The sequence below is a fragment of the Anopheles gambiae genome, chromosome 3, assembly GCF_943734735.2.
Source record: "Anopheles gambiae chromosome 3, idAnoGambNW_F1_1, whole genome shotgun sequence".
Lineage (NCBI taxonomy): Eukaryota > Metazoa > Arthropoda > Insecta > Diptera > Culicidae > Anopheles > Anopheles gambiae.
In genome coordinates this window covers 45,989,394-46,012,929 of record NC_064602.1, presented here as the reverse complement: position 1 = coordinate 46,012,929, position 23,536 = coordinate 45,989,394, and the positions used below count along the sequence as shown (strand labels likewise).

At 41.3% G+C, this 23,536-nt stretch overlaps 1 long non-coding RNA gene across 1 annotated transcript; it reads right to left on the bottom strand.

Annotated features, from left to right (window-relative positions):
* Positions 1-7,124: 7,124 nt before the first annotated feature.
* Positions 7,125-8,331, bottom strand: LOC133393828 (uncharacterized). Its single transcript, XR_009766416.1, has 3 exons — positions 7,690-8,331; positions 7,466-7,561; positions 7,125-7,396 (listed from the first exon to the last, which is right to left on the bottom strand). It is a non-coding gene; the product is annotated as an uncharacterized LOC133393828 (long non-coding RNA).
* Positions 8,332-23,536: the final 15,205 nt, after the last annotated feature.

The following is a 23,536-nucleotide window of genomic DNA, read 5'->3' as shown; positions in this document are numbered from 1 at the left end:
TATGCCACTTCATGATTGTCTCATCCGGCGAGGGGCACAGTTTGTAGAAATTTCGTCCAATTAATCAAGCGCATACAGCGATGTGTCAATTTTGAAGGGTTCAGGCTGCCACCATTCCAGCCGAATTATCCGTTAAAGCCGCTCGTTTGGTGAAAGGAACGGTTCAGAGGTTGGAAGAAATTAAAGGCATCGAAGGCACTCATACCATTACTAGCCGTGTCGTCTGAAACACATTGTAAATAAACTTATTAAATCAATCAAATTTAGAAGTCAATTGTTTTCCTCACATTTCGTGTGTCGATGTTGAGACAAGCATTACCTTTACGTGCTGTTTGTAGCAAGAAAGAAGTTGATGGGGCTAGTACCCGTGGGAATTTTACTCCACCCCTAACAAATGGTGCCCCCCTCCAGCAACAGTAAAGCACCTTTTGGACATAACAACGTTAGAACGGACAGCTCGCTCGTGAGTACATATTTCGCTTCGGGATATCGATAAGCAAATACATTATGCATGCATCTTGATAAAGCCCGAAACGCTCGTTCCGACTACTGTACGACAGGAAAGGTAGCGAAAAAAGAAAAGAAAAAGAAGAAGAAGGTGAAATAAAAAATGCATTGCTGGTAGTCACAGAAGCCCGGAAGCATTAGGCAATCCGGAACCAAAGCGTACGCGTGTTTACCTTTGGGGTATAGCTTTTACCCCTCAGCAATTTCATGGCGTGTGAATTGTTTGTACATACTTGCTTATTGTGTCCTATTGTCGGCTTCATGGACACAATTCCGAAGCTGCTACACATTTGTGGTGCGAGGGTCAGTTGAAGAAAAAAAAACACACACACAAATGAAAACGACCGTGTGCAACCGTATTGTAGCATTCAAGCCCTTGCAAGACCGCATCAGCGAGCACGCTACTTTAAAGATCGTTCATAATAATCGCCCGGAACGATGAGCAGGGGAATGTTAGAGAATACTTTCAAACCCATTCTAAATACTGCAACAAGTTATTAACCATATCGACGTAAAGTCATAACGATCGCAAGCAATTGAGACGCCGTTTTGTAGCACCCTAGCTAGAGATCCATCAATTTCAACAGGAACAATAACAAAAATGGTGAACTTTCGTATTTAGTGTCAAAGAAATGAAGGGGTACAACAGTGATGCAGTTTTGCTGCAATGGGAAAAGGATTAAAGTCATCCCTGATTAAGATATCGATATCGTGCTACAAATCTAGAAAGAGATTAAATATATTCATAACAAACATTCATAAGCTGTATGTGTGTGTTTGTGTGTGTTTTTTTCGATTTCAAAAGGGTGAGATATTACTTAACCCGAATATATATCACGGCTTGATTTTTTTTTAATATTTTCTTTTGTAAATGATACGAGCCGTCCGAATTCTTCACTGTTTCATGGTTGCTTGAGTTTTTCTTCCCACTGCGTGAAACAGTTTTAGCGATAATTATATTTCAGAATGGTGGGATTTATCGGATCAATTAAGCTACCGACCTTCTTACCAAGGGCAATATAGGAATGTTTGTGATTTTAACAGTACAATGAGAATGCTTGAAAAGCAGCTGAATAGGGTGTGAGAATGCTTACGAATACTAGATAGCGACGAGATCTCTTTCCCGTACGATCGGAAATTAAAGTAATGTGATACGCCATCCATAGCGAGAGAGGGGGCATTGATGAGCGATCCTCGGTAAAAAAGAAAGCGGCATTGTATCAATCCAGTCAACCACAAACGTGAGAAAATAATGCAATGGAACTTGAAACCAGGAAGGATATCTTCTATTTTTTATGATCATATAAAACTGAGGAAAAAAGTGTCTTGTAATACCTTACATCATAAGACAACTAGTGACTGATTTTAGCAACAATATATACTTTTGTGGTCTGAAGTATTTATAAGTATCTTAAATGATTGCTTTAATTATTTAGATTTTCATAGTAGTCTCGAAGGAAACCCTAATTTAATTAAATATCCTAAAGTAATGGCTTAAAATAGCTAATATTGCTAAAGAAGTCTAATTAATAACTCGCCTATTGCAGTACTCACCCACCCATTAAACGCATTTTGATTAAAATCTGATCGTAATCGTATCAGCATGCTCTCGACGCAACAAAGCACCACTAATTAAACACTTCAATTATGCAACCAACAACAACAACAACACAACCTCCGACAATCTGGAATGACTTTTGATTCCACCAGTTACTACCACCGGCTATCCCCTGTGCTAGTGATGCATTAAACAGCAGAGCGCTCCTGGTTGCACATATTGTCCTTCCTTGTAGCCCGTCCAAATAATACCTTGAAAATCAATCCGCTCGTTAGACGCCCGTGCGCCCGTGCGCTGCAGCAGATGGTTGGAAAATTAACTTTTCGGGATTGTTTCGGCGAACTTCATTATTAGATCGACCCAAATGAGGCGGGCACACTGTGCAATCCGGTGGCAAATTACAGTTTTTCGCGGCGTGGGCTTTCATGGCGTGGTGCGCCTGGGTTTTGCACATGATTGACTGTTTTCCGAGAATGGTGACGTGATGCCGCAAGCAAGGACGACCATTATGCTCACGATTAATCAACCATGAAAGTCTGGCAGGAGAGCGAAGCGTGGGGAGTGTGGAGCGTACATTTAATCAGCAAAACACCTGGAATGGAAGCTGTGAGTGAGTTTCGAAACCGACCGAGTATGGTAGAGGGTGTTCTGGTTGTCTCGATGTGATTGCGACGGTTTGTGTGTGTGTCCTACGCGCGGTACAGGAAATAAGGGACTGTGTAAAGGCATAAAGTGCGTTCTTTTGATGCTGGGAAGAACAGAACAGAAATTTCCCCCAGCAAAATGAATATCAAATGTTGCTCAAATAATAATAATCCATGCAAAATAAAATCAACTTTACATCAAATTTAGAACATCTAAGTAATGCATTTGCTGATTTAATTACTTAAAATTACATTTTTCGTTCACGTTTGGTGGAACTGTCATACAGCGTGCTTGGTCAATGATGCCACCATGCCGCAAACCTCCGACTGAAAGACTGAAACAGGTTTGTGCACAATTTTATTTTCCTACGGTTATCATTGCGATTGCGAAAGTCAATCAAGTCATCAGCTTCATCAACTTCGCGCTCGGACCTTGCCCTCAGAAAGACTTTTGCCAGCACAATAGCGACATTGCACCAGGAGGGATGCAATGCGCAGGAAGGCAGAGTGGGTTGAAAAGTAGAAAGCAACACAGCGAATGATAAAATGAAACAGCACATAGCTCCATCATAATACATCCACACTTTCTTTATTTCTGTCCGTTTCAAATCACTTCATCTGCTCAATTCTTGTTTTAACGATCGTTAGTGCAATAATTCTGGCAAAATGTATTCGTATTATTTTAGTTAAAATGCTACACGTTTTCTTCTACAAATTACCAACACCATTAACACCACGAAACCCTACTACACTGGTGCTAGATGAAATATGACCATATGCACGTCTCACGGAGGTTCATTAGCTTCGAATATCGGCGACAAGTGACGGGTAAAGACCGCGAACCACGAGCGATGTCACGTACCGAGGATACTGCACTAATTAATCATCGAAAAAGTACGTACACAAGGCAAACAATAAAATCGCACCACGTTCATGTGCCGGGCTTCATCACCAGAATTGGTTTTCGGTAGGACTACTACTATTCGACAACACGTTATTTTTTGTTAGCATTCACCACCCCGCAATTCCTCGCAACAAGCCATTTTTTTCATCTCTGGTTGCATGTTGCACCGCGATGGCATCCGCGCGAGCTTGTGCCGAAATAATTTACGACATGGTGCCCTCCGAGCCTACCTTGCCCTTCCCACCCGTTACCGTACATCATCGACATTGTCCTAGCCAACAGCGTTCGACCGTTTGTTCATAAATCTTCTAATGAAGCATTGCGCTTCCGCCCGGTGCCGTGAGACGTGCGCACATCATCACAGTTCATCTACCCGGTCGCGCAAAACATTTGCGCACCGTCACCATACCGCACGCCACCACCAATTGCGCATCGTAACCGGGGCGACGCGTCGCTGGCAACAACCCGTGTCGGAAACGAAACGGTGCGGAGGTCGTCTCGTTGCCAGTGTCCTTCCGATTAATCTACGCGGAAACATGGAAAAGCCGCCGCTGCCGACGCTTGCGACGACAGACAGAGCAGGGAAGGGAGGGTGCGTGGCCTTTGGCGGGCATTGTCACATTTCAACGTCCCGCAAAGAATGACAGCACGGGAATGGGAATAGTGATAGATAGACCGAGCATATGCGTGCGTATGGGTGAGAGTATTGGCGTGTATTGGTGTGGAGTAAAAAAGTACCCTGAATACCGTAAAACCACCCCTTGCCCTTCCGAAAGAAATTTAAAAAAAATTAAATCCCTTCTCGAGTCGATTCCGACAGGCCATTCTGACGGGAGGAATAGAGAGTGTAACTGGAAATTGAATTTGATTTATAGTGAACGCATACTCACACCGAACTACATACGCGGCGAGAGCTACTCGAGAGCCGATGGTGCAGATATGGAACCCCTGGCTCGACCTACCGATTGGACCAGCCTGTCGATGATGATGCTTGTAACACCGAGAGGGATGTAGCGTCTAGTAGTTGCAGTTCTATGGTTTCGCGTTCGATTCCTGTTCGACGTCGATACACCGGCTTGGTTTCACAAGAAAATTTGAGCTAAAGTCTATATTTTTCACCATCGTACCAAACCATAAGATGTACAATGGTTTTGCAGTAAATAAAATAATGATTTATTTATTAAAGCCAAACGATTCGATTATCTTTTGAATGATACCCTTTTAAGAAGGACAGGTATTCGTTATTACAAAATAAAGAGATTTTTTTTTTATTAAACCATTTGTGTGCGAGAAAATCTATTCTGTTCCTTGAATATGAAATGTTGGAGCCAGCATTTCTTTCCATGCTACCCTACATCTCTGCACATCCTTTATTGACTCCCAACGTTTTTTTCGCATCGAATCGTACAATTCTCTTCAAAGTTCTTTTCCCTATTTCGCACATTCTAATGACCCAGAAAACTGCGAACACTGCGCTAGTGCACTACTTAAACTGCAGCTTCACGCTGCAATCAAACCAAAACAAGTTTCGGTGACCATTTATTTGAATCGAGCAAAAAGATTCTTGATTGCTCGTCCTCGTTTACTCTCTTGCTCTTCCATCTTCCATGTTAAGTTTCTGCCATCGTTTAGGTATCCGGCCATTTGCGACCAGCAGCCGGGTGTGTGTGTTTTTTATATTTATTTTCATCAGCACACGGTATTTCATCGTTAATCACCCCGGTACCGATGGGTTTCGTAGAATAGGGACAACTGCACGTGTCCTACGTCTGATTGGGAGGGTAGCGTGAAACAGGGACCGGAAAACTCCTGACAGTTCTGTCACTTTCCATACCAGGTGTCACGGTTAGATGTTTTTCTCTCCTTTTTTCAGCCATCCTCATAAACGTAGCGTGGCCTTCGTCACGTCCTGCAACCAGCCCAGCTAGCAGGCGCTATCGAGTGAACGATGCCAAGGATTTTCAACGAAACTGTGAAGCACAATCTGGTGCACACCTTTGCCTCTACAGCGGTGCTTGACGCAGCTTTGGAATCTCTATCCCGGATTTCTTTTTCTTTTCATCTTCTACTCTTAACCTCCCTCCACGCGCGTTAGTCTTCCGAGACCTCTTTTGCGCTCCGGTTAGCCAAAGGACTCTCCAAGACCCCAGAGCGATACTTCAATCACCGTCGTGCACGATTCGGGGCTTTTTTTTTGCTTTCGTATTTCACCTTTTTCTCATCCGAACATCCATGCTTTGTCCCAGAGATCAGCGATATTTCGCCCATATCCTGCCATCGATAGTTTCATGTTTCGAGATCGAAAGCAGCGAAGGAAAACCCAACCCAAAGCGGATGCACATCCCGCTGTGCGGATCAGTTCAATGTGCATGCCAACGAATGAATGCCACCACGCACCGGTAAGGACGCGTGATAGCGACCCAACCTTACTTCACCAAGGGCAATATATCACCCAAGGGTCACCGCCAACGCATTGGCCAAAAATGACGTGCTCAATAAGTGTAGGGCCCATAGCTACGCTGGTGAAAATCTTTGGACATGAAATCCTGGGATTGTATATATTTAAGTCATTTCAACAATTTGGGCGACGCTGTTACATAATTAATAGTTATACCAACTTATATAAGACTGGACGAGTTCGATTCTCATCCATATCGTTCGATATTAGAACTTAATATCTAGTTGCGGAGTGCGCATAAGTCTATGAAACATAAGTATGACCGCGTAGATCGTGACGTCAATTGTTGCATAGTTTAACAGCGTTGCTAAGCAATGATCTTTACAATATTTAGTTGATTGCCGCTATTTATTATTCATAATTTTGATGTCAATCTATACATTAGTTTAAGAAAATATCGAAGGTAGAACTAGAAATACTTTAGTAAAATAATTTATTTACAATAAATCTTTCTGGAAGGTAATTTTGACATTAAATGTAACGCATTTATCTTGTATAGAAATGTCTTTTTCTAATATTTGGTGTATCGTCTTATACGCGGACATCCCGGCCTTTACAAACTTTCGAGACTAATTAAGTATTGTTGGCTTGAACCCACAACGGACATGCTGTTAAGTCGTACGAGCTGACGATTGTACCGCAGAATCGCGAATTATCTCAATAACCTTGTTCGTGTGGCATCCGTGTTGAATTAGAATAAACCCTTTTTTTGGGATAAAACTTTTCACGGATACGAATGATCATTTGATGAAAGATAAACCGACAAATAACAACAACACATACTTTGGCGGTCACAACGCATTACAATTATTTCAACAATCAAGCGAACCGCAGAGATGGTTGGGAAATGATAGATTCCCAACTATTATTTCTATGCTAGATATGATAAACCTTTATGAGTTCACCCTTCACTCCAATTATGTTGGCCAACCCTACGACTCGGGCAAGGATCAGGCAAAGCAATGTCATACTTTATCTAGACCGTCATCTTCCGCACTTACCGATCGACGAAATTGTTAGGCTGCATTGGTACAAACCACAGACACTACAGTATCGTGGAGACAAATTTTATTGAAGTTTTCCGACCCCAGCCTCAGCCGCATAATGCGTTAATTCCAAGGGCAGGATATCCTGTGAAGTTTCCTAGCCTAGGCGTCCGTTTTGTACAACAGATGACATCGATGGTACATCTTGAATCTTTTATTGCGCTAGATTTCACCTCGTGCACCCAGCATATGGATGGGAACGTTATTTTACAGCCGCGTATGCAAACATCCTTTGGCAGGAATCTGGCTCGGCTTGGTTGCGGTACGTTTCGGGAATAACTGCAAGTGAGCGGTTATGGTTGAATTATTGTCAATAATTTTAGGACAGCATTTTTTATCTACTCTCACCCATCAGACATTAAAACCACAGTTTGATGATGAGGATTGTAGATATTGGCCAGTTGCTACCGCTTACGTGGTAATTGCCAATGGGCTAGGAACATCCTTCGCATTCGTTGGTTGAGATTTTCGGAACACGATTATGAAATTAAAAGTTGCGTTTAATAATCGACGTTTATATAATGACAACTCTTTTGAAGTCTATACAATTGTTCATATAATACATAACTCACCAAATCATCATGATTAAATAATTGGATGAAGTAGTTAACATGAAGTTTGCGAACGAATTTTGTGATTGTATAATAAAAAAACCTAAAGCAAACGGGTTATTTTTAAGAACAGCTTGGTTTCTATTACTGTCTAACAAAAATAAAACATAAAGCATCGAATGCATGGAATCGTTAACTGGGATCGTTTTTATGAAAGAATTTCTTTGGAGATAGATTCCAATACCAACAGATCGATTTTCAACCTATAAGAAGCCTGAGTGCAATATCGATAGGACCCTCACAAAAATATCTCCAAATCATTGTACAGTGCTTATCCACAACGGATCAAAATAGCTCCTCACTGCGGGAATCCATCACACAACGCACACACCGAAAGGAAAATTGTTTACAGAAGCAAAATAACGATATGAAATATTCACAACCTGGAAAGACCGATGATGTGCATCGAATGGAACTGGAATCCATCAACAGGCGGCACGGTTTCCACCCGATGGCAACAACGTAAATGGATGCAGCTTCAAACTAAATCGGCTACCGGACGATCCCTGAGGGGAAATATGTAAACAGTCCAGGCTCATGTGAGCTTAGGCTATCGGTTCACTCGCACACGAAGGTTTCTTATAAGCCGCTTTTCTACACGGTTTCCAAGTTTCGTTGCTAACCTCGCTAAACAGATGCAAAGTGCAGGCACGATGCGGACCCGGAACCTGTCCGCGTGTCAGTTTGCGCTCTTTGCCCAACATGAGACCACACACCGGCACATCTTCAAATATTGCTTACCCGTTCTGTGACATCAGTTTAGCACGGTATCCTTCAATCAACGGTATCCCTTGCATTTCCTAGCGATACGATGGCCGTCTGAAGAGCTGCATACAAACAGCAATCAGTTTTCTTGCTCAACCATGTGACATCCAGGGTGTCAGTTTGGATGAAAATGCATCTTCTTGCACAGCACTAGGGAGACGATAGCGCGTGGTATTAGTGACAGCAAATCTGCAAACATCGTTGAAGGACACACACCCGGGTGGTCGGATTTTCGTTCGAGAAGGAGTGACGGTCAGAGCTGCTACATCGGCGTACATCGCCCGAGAGGATTTTGGTACATACATATGAGTGTGAATGAGAGGTATGCTACGCCACCTGTGTTGTGCCTTCAGGACTCAGAATGTCTTCAATTTTCGCATTTGGCACAGTTGATTGTTTGAGAGTTAAAAGGGCAAATATTAAAAAAATATCATATTTTTGGCAACAAAAAATAAAATATTGTTTATAGAAATTGTACAATTTTTGTTTTATATCAATATAAATTAAATTAAATGTGACAATTTATTCATGCACATTCAAGAAAATTCCGATCAAAAATTCTTTCTTACATATAAGAAATATTATTTGTTATCACGTTTATTGCATGATCTTTTGTGCTGCTCAAAATGCATATCATTTGCCCAAAGTGCGCAAGCCTCCGCATTGACGTTGATGATGACAACATTTTTATTTACTCAAATCCTCCAAAGTTCATAGAGGTGACAAACCATCAAGCAGCTTGGAAGCCACTTCACGTGAGCACGTCACCCAACGCAATCTTATTGCAGGAAAGGTGAAGTACAACCCAAGACATCTACTCAACACCTTCCGCATCTAGCCATACTCAGATAAAGGGTCCATAAGCCAAAGCCCCACGTCTTTGACAAGCTATTAATATTTATTACGGCAAACATATCCACTGCAGGCGCATCCACAGGGAGCTGACAACAGTAGAGAAGATTTGCACTCTAGCGTGCACTGCTGGTTCGTTCGCTGGATGGAAATGCATGAGAAAAGTGGCAACATATTCGACAGCAACCAGTACATCGCCAAAGGCTAATCTTAAGGTTCAAGTAGCAACCCGATTTTTCCGTTAGCATAGAGAAGGATCAAACGAGAAATCTAAATCGTTATATGATAACTAACCATAAACATAAAAATGGTTAATTGACACACTGTAACCTTGAAAACAAAATATACATGTGATCCAGTGATCAGTCAATATCGAATAAATCATCTTTTTTTACCATCCAAATACCAAGTACCATAAAAGTTAAGTTAGCTATATATTTGAGAGAGATGTTCGATTCACACAATATTTTAACCTAATTGCGGAGAAAATCAACCCCTGAGCATGATGAATAAAATAACATTTTAAAAACAAAATGAAATCATATAACATAATAGATTATATGATATAATATAAGATGATATTTTGTAAGATCGGGAATGTATAAATAAACATAAATATAACAACAACAAAAACATAAAAACACACCTATTTCAGCTTGAAACATTCTTCAATTCAGTTTTATTCGTGATCCAGAGGATTGTTAAACAGTGACTCAATAAAATATACATAGATTTATTTGCACTAGAGCTATATGAACTATTTATATGATTATCATCACAAGCTCAATATCTCTCCCAGGTGCAATCAGTACATTGATCAAGAGCACTGATAACTGCGTTGATTGCATCCATCATCTATTAGCATAATTCCAAAATAATGACAACCAAATGGCTATTGGAAATCGATTCAATTAAGTAAATTACCATTAGCCATCGTTAGAACTAATCGGCAGAATCAGTTCTGCGCTTTGGCGGTGGCACGCGGCCCAGATTGTCGGGCGTGCGTGGTAAATTTCCTCCCATTTCCTCCCACGAACTCCCCACAAATCAGCCCACCATCAACGATTCATCAAACATCGTGTGCGTTATTACAGAGCCCTTATACCGGTACCAGTGGCCCAGTGTATCGGGACCGGAATATGGCGCGGATGCACTAGCTCTTCGTCGTATCTTGCGTCTAATTTATCGACCGAATTAAACACAAAACAATGGCAATAAAATAAATCTGCCAATCGACAATATGGATGGTGGTACGCACCACCGGGCATCCAACAAATGCTAGAGAACGACCGTATGTGGAATGAAGATGGTTGCCTAGCGTACGAATATGGACCAAATACGAACATACAGTGAAGGTTTTGAATGCTGCGTAGCACAGTGTGACATAACGATGTCAATAATTTAATTCGACATAAAATATTAAAAATAATTTTAATTATACTTTGCAAAACATGTTAAATGAAAAATATGTTGCCGACGTACACTAACTGACTTCATTCCACTATCTCGTTGAAGTATGTATACCGATCAATGACTGCTGACTAATTATAATGCAAAACCCAAAAGTGTCCACCGTGCATATATGCTCTAGGTTCACTGTACCAAATGGGTAATTTCCTATTGGACGTAGGTAGCTAAAACGGAGTAAACATTGAAGTTATAAATGGCCACCACATGAACCGGTCTGACCCTTGTTTCCTCCTGCTCCAATCTGGATCATGTGCGTACACAGCAAGAAAAAGCTCAAACATTTTGAATATCCAGTAGCTACGGATCCTAGCCGTTGTGATGCACTAGTAACGACTCGATTTGAAACCGACCACGCACGAAAGGTCAGTGAAAAAGACCACACCTTACAACCACGCACCGCCCCCAATCTCTTACTCGACGTTCCCATTACCTTGCTGAACGGGAAGCAGTACCAGCAGCAATTTGACGATTCTTATCGTGAAAGATTATAAATTTGCAGCAAACAAATAAACGACCACGGCAGCACAATCAATTCCCATTACGCTCGTAATTGTGACCATTAAATTATTGCGATATTAAAACATGATAAATACCTCGTGCTGGTAACAGCGACCGTTGTTTTGTTCGTTGTCTCGCGTGGATAGAGTGCCAGAATGTGTAAGGCAGGAAATGAGCCCTATTCGCCTGGCTTCCGTAACGCGTGGTAACAACAGCACGTGTACAAGGGAAGAGTTTCGGTGGTCCTAACAAATGACCGTGCAACTGCGCTTTATTTTCTTCACAAACACAGGTGTGAAAGATGTGTTAGTGACTTCGGTGTATCACAAATCACAAAGCCACCTGGACTTGTGGTCGTAAAAATTCGTCAAAAGATACTTCATTTGAAGGTACGTTTACCTAAACTAATTTCCATTTCCAAACATCCCCACCGAGCCCTCGTTACTAAAGGATGGCTTTGAAGGGTGCAACGAAAGACAACATCACCTGACTCTAATCCCTAACGCCTGAAGGTCTAACGTAGGACTCCCTGGTAGGGAAACCAAAAGTGTATTGTTTTCTTTTCGGTCTTTTCGCTCGGAGATCGAAAAATGAGCAAAACTCAATTCAGCATGCAATGTATTAGCCTTTTCGTTAGAACGTTTGTGTTTTGTGGTATATTTTGGAAATAAATCGAACATACACCACATTTCATTACTGGAAGAAGGGAAAATCTATTTCGCAAACTTGCAAAAATACGCTTTATATTTGTTTTTATTCTCTCGAAACCTTCTCTTCCAATCTAGAACGCTGATTTGAACACATTTGGGTCTGCTCCTTCAAAGGCAGTTTTGTGCGCAGTTTTGTACGATCCTCTGAACACTGCTAGTACAATTTCGCTGGAAAATAATCACTCGGGAGTTGTTGTGCTTTCCCAAGCCTCCGGTCTATCTACTTTTGCTTGTGTTATTTTTTGTGTTATTTATTTTTTGTTTTTTTTTTCTCTAAGTTCCAACGTAATAGGGTGGCATTCTACTTGGGCTAGCAGATTGCAACCGGTCCTTAAGGAATACCTTAGCAACAGCAACCTTAGCGATTTAAAGGATAAAAAGAAAACATTGCTACTGTAATTTTCCACTCGACTGGTTAAATACAAACCCCTCCGGATCCGGGCAATCCGGATCGGGTTGACAGGCAGAGGACAATCATTGCAACGTATACGTGAATTCCTGCCGTTGCTTCGCACAAATCTTTAGACACAGCAAAACGTACAGACGCGCGCATATATAGCTCCTTTCTGTTTCTATCTTGCGAACGTAAAGGTTGAGTGACAGAAGAAAAACAACACATTTGATGGACGTGTTACGACGATGCTGATGGGTGAGCGTTTCGCGAAGGATAATATTATTTTCTATTTAAACAGTGATTGTTACAGGATAGGCCAAAGTATACAACTAAGCTTTTTGCATGACTGTGTTGAAAGTTTAACCACCAAGTTAAACAATATTAAAATTGTAATAAAAAAATACGATACTAGAACTGGACAGTAATTTGCTTTTTAATTTTACCAAACAGAGTATTCCAACTACATTTGACGTTTGTTAGCTAGAGTTAGTTATTTTGATTCACCAGTACGACGGTCTAGAATATTGGGTATTCAAATTGGGACTGCGAGAGTTTTTATTGACAGTTTCTGGCCGTTTCATTTTCACAGCTATTTAAACATTTATTTTTCACACATTGGTACTTAGCATACATTGCCAGCAGCTATTGACAATAGCAGTAACAGTAACGAGTTTCGGGGATCATAAAAGGGTGCAATTAAAGGATTGCTATCGATAACATTGGTTGCTTATGTAAACATCCCATACCCTACACTGTACACACTTTCTGCTACATTCATCAGAACCCAACCCACTTTAAGCACCCCGGCGAAGAGGACGGTCCGTACAGTAAGGCAAACTTTATGGTGAGAAACGAACGCCTCCTTTTGCGAACCAGCCAAAGATGGTTGAAATAAAGTTTATAAACACCCCAACCCGTGCCACTCAAACGACCCGACTACCCGTGTGCGCCAGGACACTACCTCGGGTCAGCAGTTTGAGTAAAGCAATTGCTTTACACGGGTCATAAAAGTGGCGCAAACGTTCGTAAGAGAAAGACAGAAAACCTCATTACAAGTGCTTTTGGCACCTGTTTCGTGAGCACCGAGCGGATGGTACTACCTTTAAGCCTGCAAAGAATGTGTACCCTGTATGACAGTCGAAAGGTGAAGCACATATCACCCCGGGTGCCTTCATCGAGTGTGTTTACCGGTACTTAGTGGTCGCACTATTTCTCGACACCAAATCCGGGCTCAGTCAAGGTGTTAACCACGAAATCGAAATCGGCTGCAAAGCATTCGGTGTACGCCTACGCCGAAAAGGTTCAGCTGATTCTACCCGAAAGATTAGCTGTGATGAACGCTTCCCGGCACAGTCCACCTGAAGGTAGAGACCGAGAATTGCTGATATAAATTGAGAGCTGTTACAGCCGTCCCTAGTGGCTCACAACGGCAACAACAACAAAGCCGGCTAATAATGAACGAAATGGAAAACGGAAAGACCAACGCTGTAGACACCGAAAAAGCTCCATAATCCAGCAATGCACAATTGACCTCATAATTATGATTATTCAGATTTAGCAAACACATAACACCCTAAGATGATTAGGATTCGAATGGTCTAGGATTGGGTCGACCCTTCGTAGACTGGTCAGCATATAGAAAGATCGGTCTACAATGATCATTTCAATAGTATTTTAAGGTACAGGTGAAGCCTGTAAAGTTTTAAAGTGTGAATCAAATTGGTGACAATATATTGTGCTAAAAACAGTCTTATTTCCCACTAAAGCAAGGATCGAAATTTATGTTCCAAACCAGTCACCACAGATGAATGTTGCTCCATTAGGATTGAAGTATTTCAAACGATCGACCTTTCGGCCATCACAACAATTCAAGGCGATGATGTGCTTTTTCTAACTTTCTACTGTTACCGACGAGCGGCTTAGGACGTCTTAGAATCCAAAGCTTCGAGCCATTCGTCGGTGGTAGAATTCTTACTCCCTTCCCTAATGCGAAACAATCCTCTCTACGCATCGAAATGACAGTGAGGTTTCGACAGAAAATATGTCTTAAAAGAACCATCAATCAGGTCAGGCGCAGGTATGAAAAGTGCGCAGAGTGAGTGATACTTTGCTTTCGACCGACCACCACACCTGCCTAGTAGAATCGTTACCATGCTGTGCCCGGCCATCTCGGGCTTAGGGATATGGTCGCCAACAGACCCATGGGCACCGTTCGAAGCCCTCCGACACTATGTCTGGGGCGCTTGATACGAAAACCACCGTAACCACATCCAGTGCCGCACTGTCTGGTACGGCAAGGGAATGCGAACACCCTTCAGGGCGGACGTATTCCCAGCGGAATTCCGTACATTCCGCGCTCTACGCTCCCTCGAGGTGTGATCGGGTGGCTCATCAGTTTCACCGTTCGCATTGATAGTAGAGGTAGCTGAGGTATGCATATGAACACTCCAATAATAAGAAAGGGTCGACAAGAGCTCTAGTCCTTACTCGCCACTTACCGTGAATTGCCAAGAGCTTCGGGTCCCATCCGTAAGGTGGCGTGGCTTGGTTTGGAGATAGGTCCCCGAAGCGAAGATTTTTCCAAGCCGATGATTTCAGCCACGAATCGGTGGGAGGTTTTACCACACCAAATGCTTCAGGTACACCATCTTTGCTTCAATATTTTACGGACTGAAGAAGTGGAGACGGACGAATAATAATCTCCCATGGCAAGACACCACAAGTATCCACCAACAGCACCACCACCATCGAACGCATGCCATAAATTATGTTAATTGATTTTCATTTGAATTTATCATGCGCCTACTCCTAGATTTCGGATCGGTAGGCTCTCTGTCTAACACACCTTCTGTCTACCTTTTTTATGGATAGCGCGATGATTGCTCATGATTTGAAGAATTGACACGACGCAGTCATCTAGCCACGATGAAACTCTACTCATCACATAAGAGAAAAAGAGACCTCATCGTACCTAGCACCCTAGGGTCTGCCTGGTATTGAGCTATACTGTGCAGTGTGAGCAAAATATATCATTCATGAAATTTTCAACACTCGTGACAGAAGTGGCCTATGTTAGCTACCGGAATCTACTGGACACTCCTGGAGATGTGCGAGCTCTGCCGCTTCACACGGTACATCATTTCGGTTTGCGTATTTAAATTACGCGAAATTTAAACAACACTTCAGCGCTTTCGAACGAATTGAAGTGCGTTGGATTTCATCGGATGCGCCCGTTCACACAAGTGGCTACTTCTATTGCTTCTTCTACCAAAGTATGCGCCACAAGTGTGGGGGCCACCGCGATAGACGTTACTGAGAAAACGATGATACATAAGTGCGAGCTTGAAGTAAAAGAATTGATACGGGTGAAACTTATTACTTTGACCTTCTTTTCGTCTCTGGTTTAAGATCATCCATCCAATTACACTCAATGAGGAAGAGTCAATGTCTTGTGTTTTAGCAATATTTCGATAATTACGTTCCATATTTAATTTAGTTTTTTTAATTACGATTATTTGAAAAATCCTTAAATGTCGTCCTCAAAAATCCTCAAAAGTTTTGCAGTGACCAAAATGCTTAATAAATATCAATCTAGTATTTTTTTTAAATAATTGTCATCAAAATTCTTCTTAAAATGGCAAATAAAATAAGCGCCAAACGATTTATGTTTTCATGTCATGTGTAAGACAGAATTTCGAACTATTTTATCAATTGGTATTATATTCTATGTTTATGACCAACTATTAGTATTAAAAGTGCACACATCTACTTTTGAAATTTCATTTAACATTGAAACGATAACACTTCCTTCTGAATAACATGAAAACGGAATAATTACTTGTTGTATAGTGTGAAAATTAAATTTAAGCAAACATATTCGAAATGGTCCCGTGCTAAAGTCGTCAACTCGCGTGACTTAACAACATGCCCGTCGTGAGGTAAAGCCTCGTATAGATGAAGTCACCCCCGTACCAAGGACTGACTATCCGGCTGCGAAGTACTCTCACGAAGTCTCAAAAGTTTGTATAGGCTGATATGACCGCATAGGTCGCTACGCGAAATAAAAATTGATAAAAGTATTACCAAAATAATAAATATTGTTTCACTCAAATCAATCACACACCCTAAGTACTCCCGCCTAGAAGAAATATATATTGCATAAAACTTTTTCAAAGACCCGCTATGTTTGGGATTGAATGTCGCTCATTGATGTCCACTTCTTCCTCATCCTGTTCTGTAACGTACGGAGAACATATGTCGACAATAGAATTAACATGAGCCTAAAATACCACAGTTTGGTCTTTGCTTCAGCTCAACAAGGGGGAATTCGATTATATGTGTTTAATAAACTATCAATGAGTAATTAATTGGTTTGTGATTGTTATTACTGCTGGACGGCGTTTGTATGTGTGTATGCTTCTATTCTTATTATTTTACCATTTTCGTTTTATTTTTTTTTTAATGTAATGGTCATGTGGTTTAGACATGACTAATGTGAATACAAATCACATAAAGATGACTATTTTTATTGGAGAATTTAATTCATTCATATTATTTTTCTTTCAATTTCTATTCGTTTGCAGTCTTTCTAACATGGACTTTCTAAGATATTTGTTTAAACTCCACAAAATAAAATGCTAACAAAATGTTTGCAATAGTACTACAACTACTATAACAAACTGTTATTGATAATTCTAGACGATAAGCATCAACAGTATGGATTTGATGGAAACCTTTATCCGGAGTTTTTTACAATTCCAGAATCGGTCTATCAACAGGCTAACATTACATTTCGAAAATATCAATTACAGTCGAGAATTATTTCCTTCTACCAGCTTTGTTTCAACCAACCTTCGTCCCCCGCTTATGCATCAAGCGGTGGCAAGAAATATTCGATTACGCTAGTGCCCGTATCCTACCTTGGTAAACCATCCGGAAGGAATCCATGCATAAGCGGCATTCCCTCTGCCTCTACATTTCACGGTTATTTAATTATCGACAGAAAGGTGCCGCTTTTACCATTCGATGTGTGTTTTTTTTCTCTCTCGCAATTTCGATTAACTGCTAACCAAATCCGCATCCGTAACGAAATGGGAATGAAAATCTAGCCAACCGAGCGTAAATGTTCACACAGGTATCACCATAAACGTTCGTATTATTTATATTCAAAGTTTTTACGATTGCAGTACAACTATTGGGTAGTGTTCATTGTAACTCTTAAAGGAATAATCTATTTTCAGTAATTTCACTTAATTTCACCGTAATAGTAATATAATAAACAATTTCCTTTGACACCTGACACCGATTTGCCAATTCCGATGTTGGTAGGTTTCTTGAAAGAGACAATACATTTACTAGTCCAACTGACTCATTCTCCATAATCAAGAACTGGCAAGTCGTTCCATCATTGCCGTTTGGCAGATTTGAGCATCAGGCAATGAGTCAAGGTATCCGCCACCAAAGTCAAAAGCACCCTGGAAACCTTCGTCCCTGACCCATCCGGGATGCTCCCGGTGAGAACAGAAAGGTGCCGAAACAAGGCAACGAATCTCCTGCCAGGCTTACAGTTCGAAGAAGGTGCACGGAGTTACTACACACTGCCCACCGGTTCCTATAGCAACCCTCCCGGCGGCATCCTAGGCAGAGGACGGTACGCCTGCTGGGTATTTGGTTTATGGTACATTCCCAACGATATGCCCACAAGCTGAGAAGGGCAGGAACGGTGCTGCAGAGGCGTTCATTCACCGGCACCGTACCGCCGCCGGTCGTGGCGTGTAAAAAGAGAGAGACAAGGTGGAGTCGGAAATCGCCCGGAATGTGATTTTCGGTACAGACATAGCGTCGCAAAGCGTAGCAGCGAGTTGGTCCGGTTGCACCGAGAAGCCGAGGACCGCAAAAGGTTTCTGATCCGACGGAACTGGCATGAAAAAAAAGCGTAAGCAAGGTGTGATAATTTATCGTTTTTGGGATTCTTCAGCTGTGCCCTCCCGTGGCAAGATGCCTGCAGCCGGTGCTGTCTAGCAAACAGTACCCCGGCAGTGTTGATGGTCGGCAAAGGCCCACCACTGTCGGCTGTGATGGGACGGATTTTCGTATTTATCTCTTCTCGGCTTGTTGGACCATTTGGTCAAGATGGATCGGTTGCTAACCCAGATACGTACGTCGATTTACTGGGCTCGTATGTAAAAGGACACGTAAATGGTAGACTAACGGGAGCCCGAAGATATTTGGACCGCCAACGATCGAAGACGTGTGAAGGGTGAGGCAAAGAAGGACCAAAATTAATCTATAACAACGCAATCGATCAAAATGTATTGATGGATTGAAAGATTTCTTAAAAAGCTTGCTCGTTCCTCTTCCATTACCGTTTACTCAGGTATGTGTCTACCTGAAACATTAGATAAAAAAAGCCATCTGTAAGGTAGTTCTACTAAAATCGTTGAAGAGGCTTTTTTTGACATTGTTTTAAATGCTAAACGCGAAATATACTTAACGTATCGTATCTTGGTTTGGCATTTCATCTACTACTGTTATTGGCATGACAACATGTCAAGTGGGCTTTATGTTTAATACTGCATATAAGCTCGATCAGACCAAGTCAATAGTTAGTATAAATGTTTCATTATTTATGCTTAGGTATATTCTTAGGTATATTATTTATTAGCCGGTTAGCCGGTCTCATGGTACAGTCGTCAACTCGTACGACTTAACAACATGCCCGTCATGGGTTCAAGCCCCAAATAGACCGTGCTGCCATACATAGGACTGACTATCCTGCTATGGGGGGATCAATAAGTCACTGAAAGCCTAGCCCACAAGTGGGTACAGGCGGGCCTTGACCGACAACGGTTGTTGAGCCAAAAGAAGAAGAAGAAGAATATTATTTATTATTTATTATTTAGGTATTTTCAAGATGTACACACCATGAACCAGCCCAAAAATGAATTTAAAATAAACATTTATTTAAGTACATTTTGGATGGTTATCATTTTGAAACATGTTATCACTTATAAGCCATGTTGTGTTCGTAATGGATTTATTTCAAATAAAAAAATATGAGTAGGTGACAAGAAATAGTTATATTCTTTGATACATTGGCTGTAAGACTTTTATGTATTCTGCCTGCAACAATATAACGAATTCTGCTCATAGAATGCTCGACATTTCCTACGCTTACCATAACATATAATTTTAACCATTCAATTTTGTCTCCCAGTCGTACGTCTCCATCGTATTGCATAATTGTCGTTAAATTTCAACAGTTGCGTTTGTTCTACAATTCAGCGTATAGCTTTCCAATTGTTGCACATTCGTCACTGGCACCGTATGCCCTTCTCGAAACACAATCAAACAAATCAACCAGCGTGCTATGTCGACTGACCTACAGCATCATTTCAATTTTACAGTCAGCTCATTTTCCCCGTGGTCTCAAACTCATTACTCTCGGTCCGTAAAACTCGTATTTCACGCTACGAACTGTTGCATTTGGCACTGCTTATTTTGTCTGTCGCACGAAGATAGCGCTAGTGGCACGAGAGGAACTTCCATTTCCATTTCGTGGGGCACACTTCGCGCCCGGAAATACTTTACGAGCGATTTGCGTGAATTTTACGTATGAATATTATTACATTCTCCGGCGCTTGACACAGTAGAGCTGCAGAAGGGGAAAAGGCTTCCAGGGTAGTTCAATTATTAAGATGCAAAGTATGCTTATGAATCTTTGGCATTTGATTGAACCAACAGGAATAAAACGTGTGGTTATAAGGTGAATGTAAAGTGGAATGAAATTTCCCAGCTTTTTTTAAAATAATTTTTATAATATTTGAACATGTCACTTGACATTTTTGAAACAATATTCCTTAAAGGGATTGTTTATTTTTAAGCTTAATTTTAAATTTTAGGATTTTTTTAGAAAAAATCCTGCAGCAACAATATTTCGGTGTACGCCCTAAGTAAAGAAATCTTTACTAATTCACAATAATGCATGAATCATATAAAACTCTTCCATGATGCAACCCAAACCTTAGTGAAAGCTCCACTTCCACATTAAAAAATGAATTATTTAAGTATATTCATATATTCATATCAATTTATGCAACACGATGTTCCATTTCAATCTTAACAAAAATATATCGTCCTCTGTGTCGTCGGCTTGCGTTGCACGGTGTTGTGTAAAATCAAATTATCCCTTTTGCTGCCAGCGGCTGTGAGTCCCCAAATTCGCCACTTACTGTTGGCAAACTTTGTATTTTTTTGTATAGCTTGCAGTGGTATACAAAGCAACAATGAATCAACACGGATTCTGAATTGTAGCCACCGCTTAGCAGCTTCTGCGGTAGTCGGTTTTGGTATAAATTATTTCGCGCCTTGCCACACTCATGCAAAAATTAAAGCAAATACGCAGAAACTAACAGAAAGTGAAAGATAGGAAAAGAAAGAAGAAAACATGGAAAGAGAAAAATAAACGATCAACCATCAAGGGATGAAGGTGTAAACTCTTCCTAACACTTAACGAGAGTATCGCGGTGATTAATAAATATGACCCATTGAACCAGTCCGCTCGTATTTTCCACGGTTCCCCCCAAGGTGCCGCCGCGTGCTCGGTGTGCTGTGTGCTGATCAAGAAGAATTTATGATCGAAATCGAAACAGTGGGGGGGATTTGGATTTTTTTCTTTGGCTGCCTTCTGTTGCATGCAAAGAAAAAAAAAAGCATAAAAAGTGTGCACGGGACGGCGGACATCGTATCGAAAAGCTTCAGTGGTCGATTTTTAGGTTTTGTGTGTGTGTTGACTTTTGGAAGATATTCGTGAAACTAGCTAAGAGCAACATATGGTTTGCAGAAAAGAATTCAATAAAATCGAATTCATGTATGAATTCAGAACGAAATTTTGTTTTACATACATGAAAAGGAAACGATTCTGAGCTTGTTGGACCTTATAACAGCGGCTTAGGATGGTTCCAACGACCTGTCAATATTATCGCTAGGAAGAGAGAAAAAGAGGAAAAAAGAGGAAAACAGAGGAGAAAAAGAGGAGAAAAAGAGAGAGAATATGCAACAAAATAGCATAAAAAGGGTTCGAAAGACAAACCGCGGGAGTATTACCAAATAACCAGCGGAATAAAGAGACCAATTTTTTGGCAACATCTTACGAGTAAAACTAAAACTATCGAAGTGTTCGGCATTAAATTATTTTTCCGCTTCGTTTTCTAACAGAGCTTCAATTTTAATTACAATAATTCATTATTGTACGATTCGTAATATTGTTGATAAAGCCAAATCGTATGACTAATTTTTTTTTACCACACAATAATTTTTCCCACGAACATTAAAAAACATGCTACAAATCGTTCAAATTGCCCTTCTAATACTTAGAAAAAACATATCTTCGATTTGAGCGCTAAGCAAACAGCGCACCAACAACAACAATCATAACAAAAGTGCTCTTAAATACGCAACATCATTCATCAAATATTGCCCAACCGAAGTTTACCACCCAAAACCTGCAGTTGGTGGCGACCACACATCGTGACTCTGAGCCCGGAAATCGATAGAAACCAGTTTCGAAAGCCCTCGAGCCAGCAGCTCCTAACAAGAATAAATGAAAACTTCCCTTCAAACGGTGGCTGAAAACATTGTCTTCTTTACCAGTACCCGCCCCATGCCCATAAGTTACGTTTATGCAGCATCATTTAGAAAAATAATTTCGACTCCAACGAACACACACTGGGCTCCACACTTTTCTCTTCGGTTAGCCCTTACAGCTTGCCGATATGTGCTTGCGTACAATTATATAGGTGTGAATTCTGCCACCGGAGAAGCCGGTGTGAAAGTAAATTAATCCAAAACTGGTCACTCAAACTACACCCGTGATGACCCGCAGCATCATAATTGTAACTCCCCGACCCAAAAGCAAGGGGGAAACACATTAGGCTCTTTAAGCGATTTCTTCAATGAAACCTTCCAGCAGCAACCACCACCCGTACGGTGGTATGAATTGGGAATGATCCGATTCCCTTTCCCGCTCCGTTCCTCCTTTTTATGCCACACTATGAGCGGGAAAGGTGTGAAAGATAAAATTGAAATTTATGTGTAAATAAACATATAATAAACATAAATAAACAAATTTAAATTATGTTCCCCTCAGGTCTACGAGCGTCGACTGATGTACAGCTGGCGCAGCACAAGTGCGCAACCGTCGACCATTCGTGTGGGTTTTATGCTAATTGCCTCTAACAGAGCAACATCTACAACGGGGAAGTGTATGCAGTCTAAGCTACAATACTCAGCGGTAGGTTGGTCGAATAGCCATCGGTTGACCATCCCCATCGAACGGTAGGAGGCCGTAGAAGAAAAGCCCTCGGCAAGCCTTTTCGATAATTTGTGGAGGGTGCAGTTGCTGTTCATAGAAATACAAACAAAAAACATAATAAAAAGGCCCACTGTAACAGCACTATAGGAGAAATGGATTGATCCAGCAATTAAAATTATGTTTCCTTCCGATTAATGCCAAAATTTGACAACACAACCCTCGGGAAAAAGGGAAGGTAAGAATGGTTCGACACTAACTTGCATTGATGCATTCTCGTATTTTCTCATCCGTTGTTCCCAGAAACGGGCTGGCTCATTCGACGTTCCTACTTTGTTGGTCCCGGCGGTAGATACCTAGTGCCAACAAGTCATCCTCCCACCCAGTGTGTCTCTCCCTCATAGTTCAAACGCAGATGGTCGTCGGTTTTTCTTTTTTTTTTCTCTGTCCTTGATCCAACGGAGCACAATTCTAATTTATTAACTTTGACCCCGTTCGAAAGGAAACTTTGAACGCTCTGGGATGCTGGAATGTAACGAAAGCTCGCTTAGGTTAAGTTAGACGGAATGTCGCGACGATGCATGGACCCCTACCTGAACCTTGGATCGTTTATGTAGCGTTAAATCGTACGACCTCTCCCTGTGGAAAGTCATGCCGTACGAAGACAAATACAGGTAGAGTAGTGGAAAAGCAAGCCGTCATAATGTGGTGCAAGGATGACTAGCCTTCGACGGCACAGTAGGACATCCGGTGCAAAATAGCAGTCCTTTTTACGAACACTTGCACATTTACAAGCTTGGTGTGTTGCTC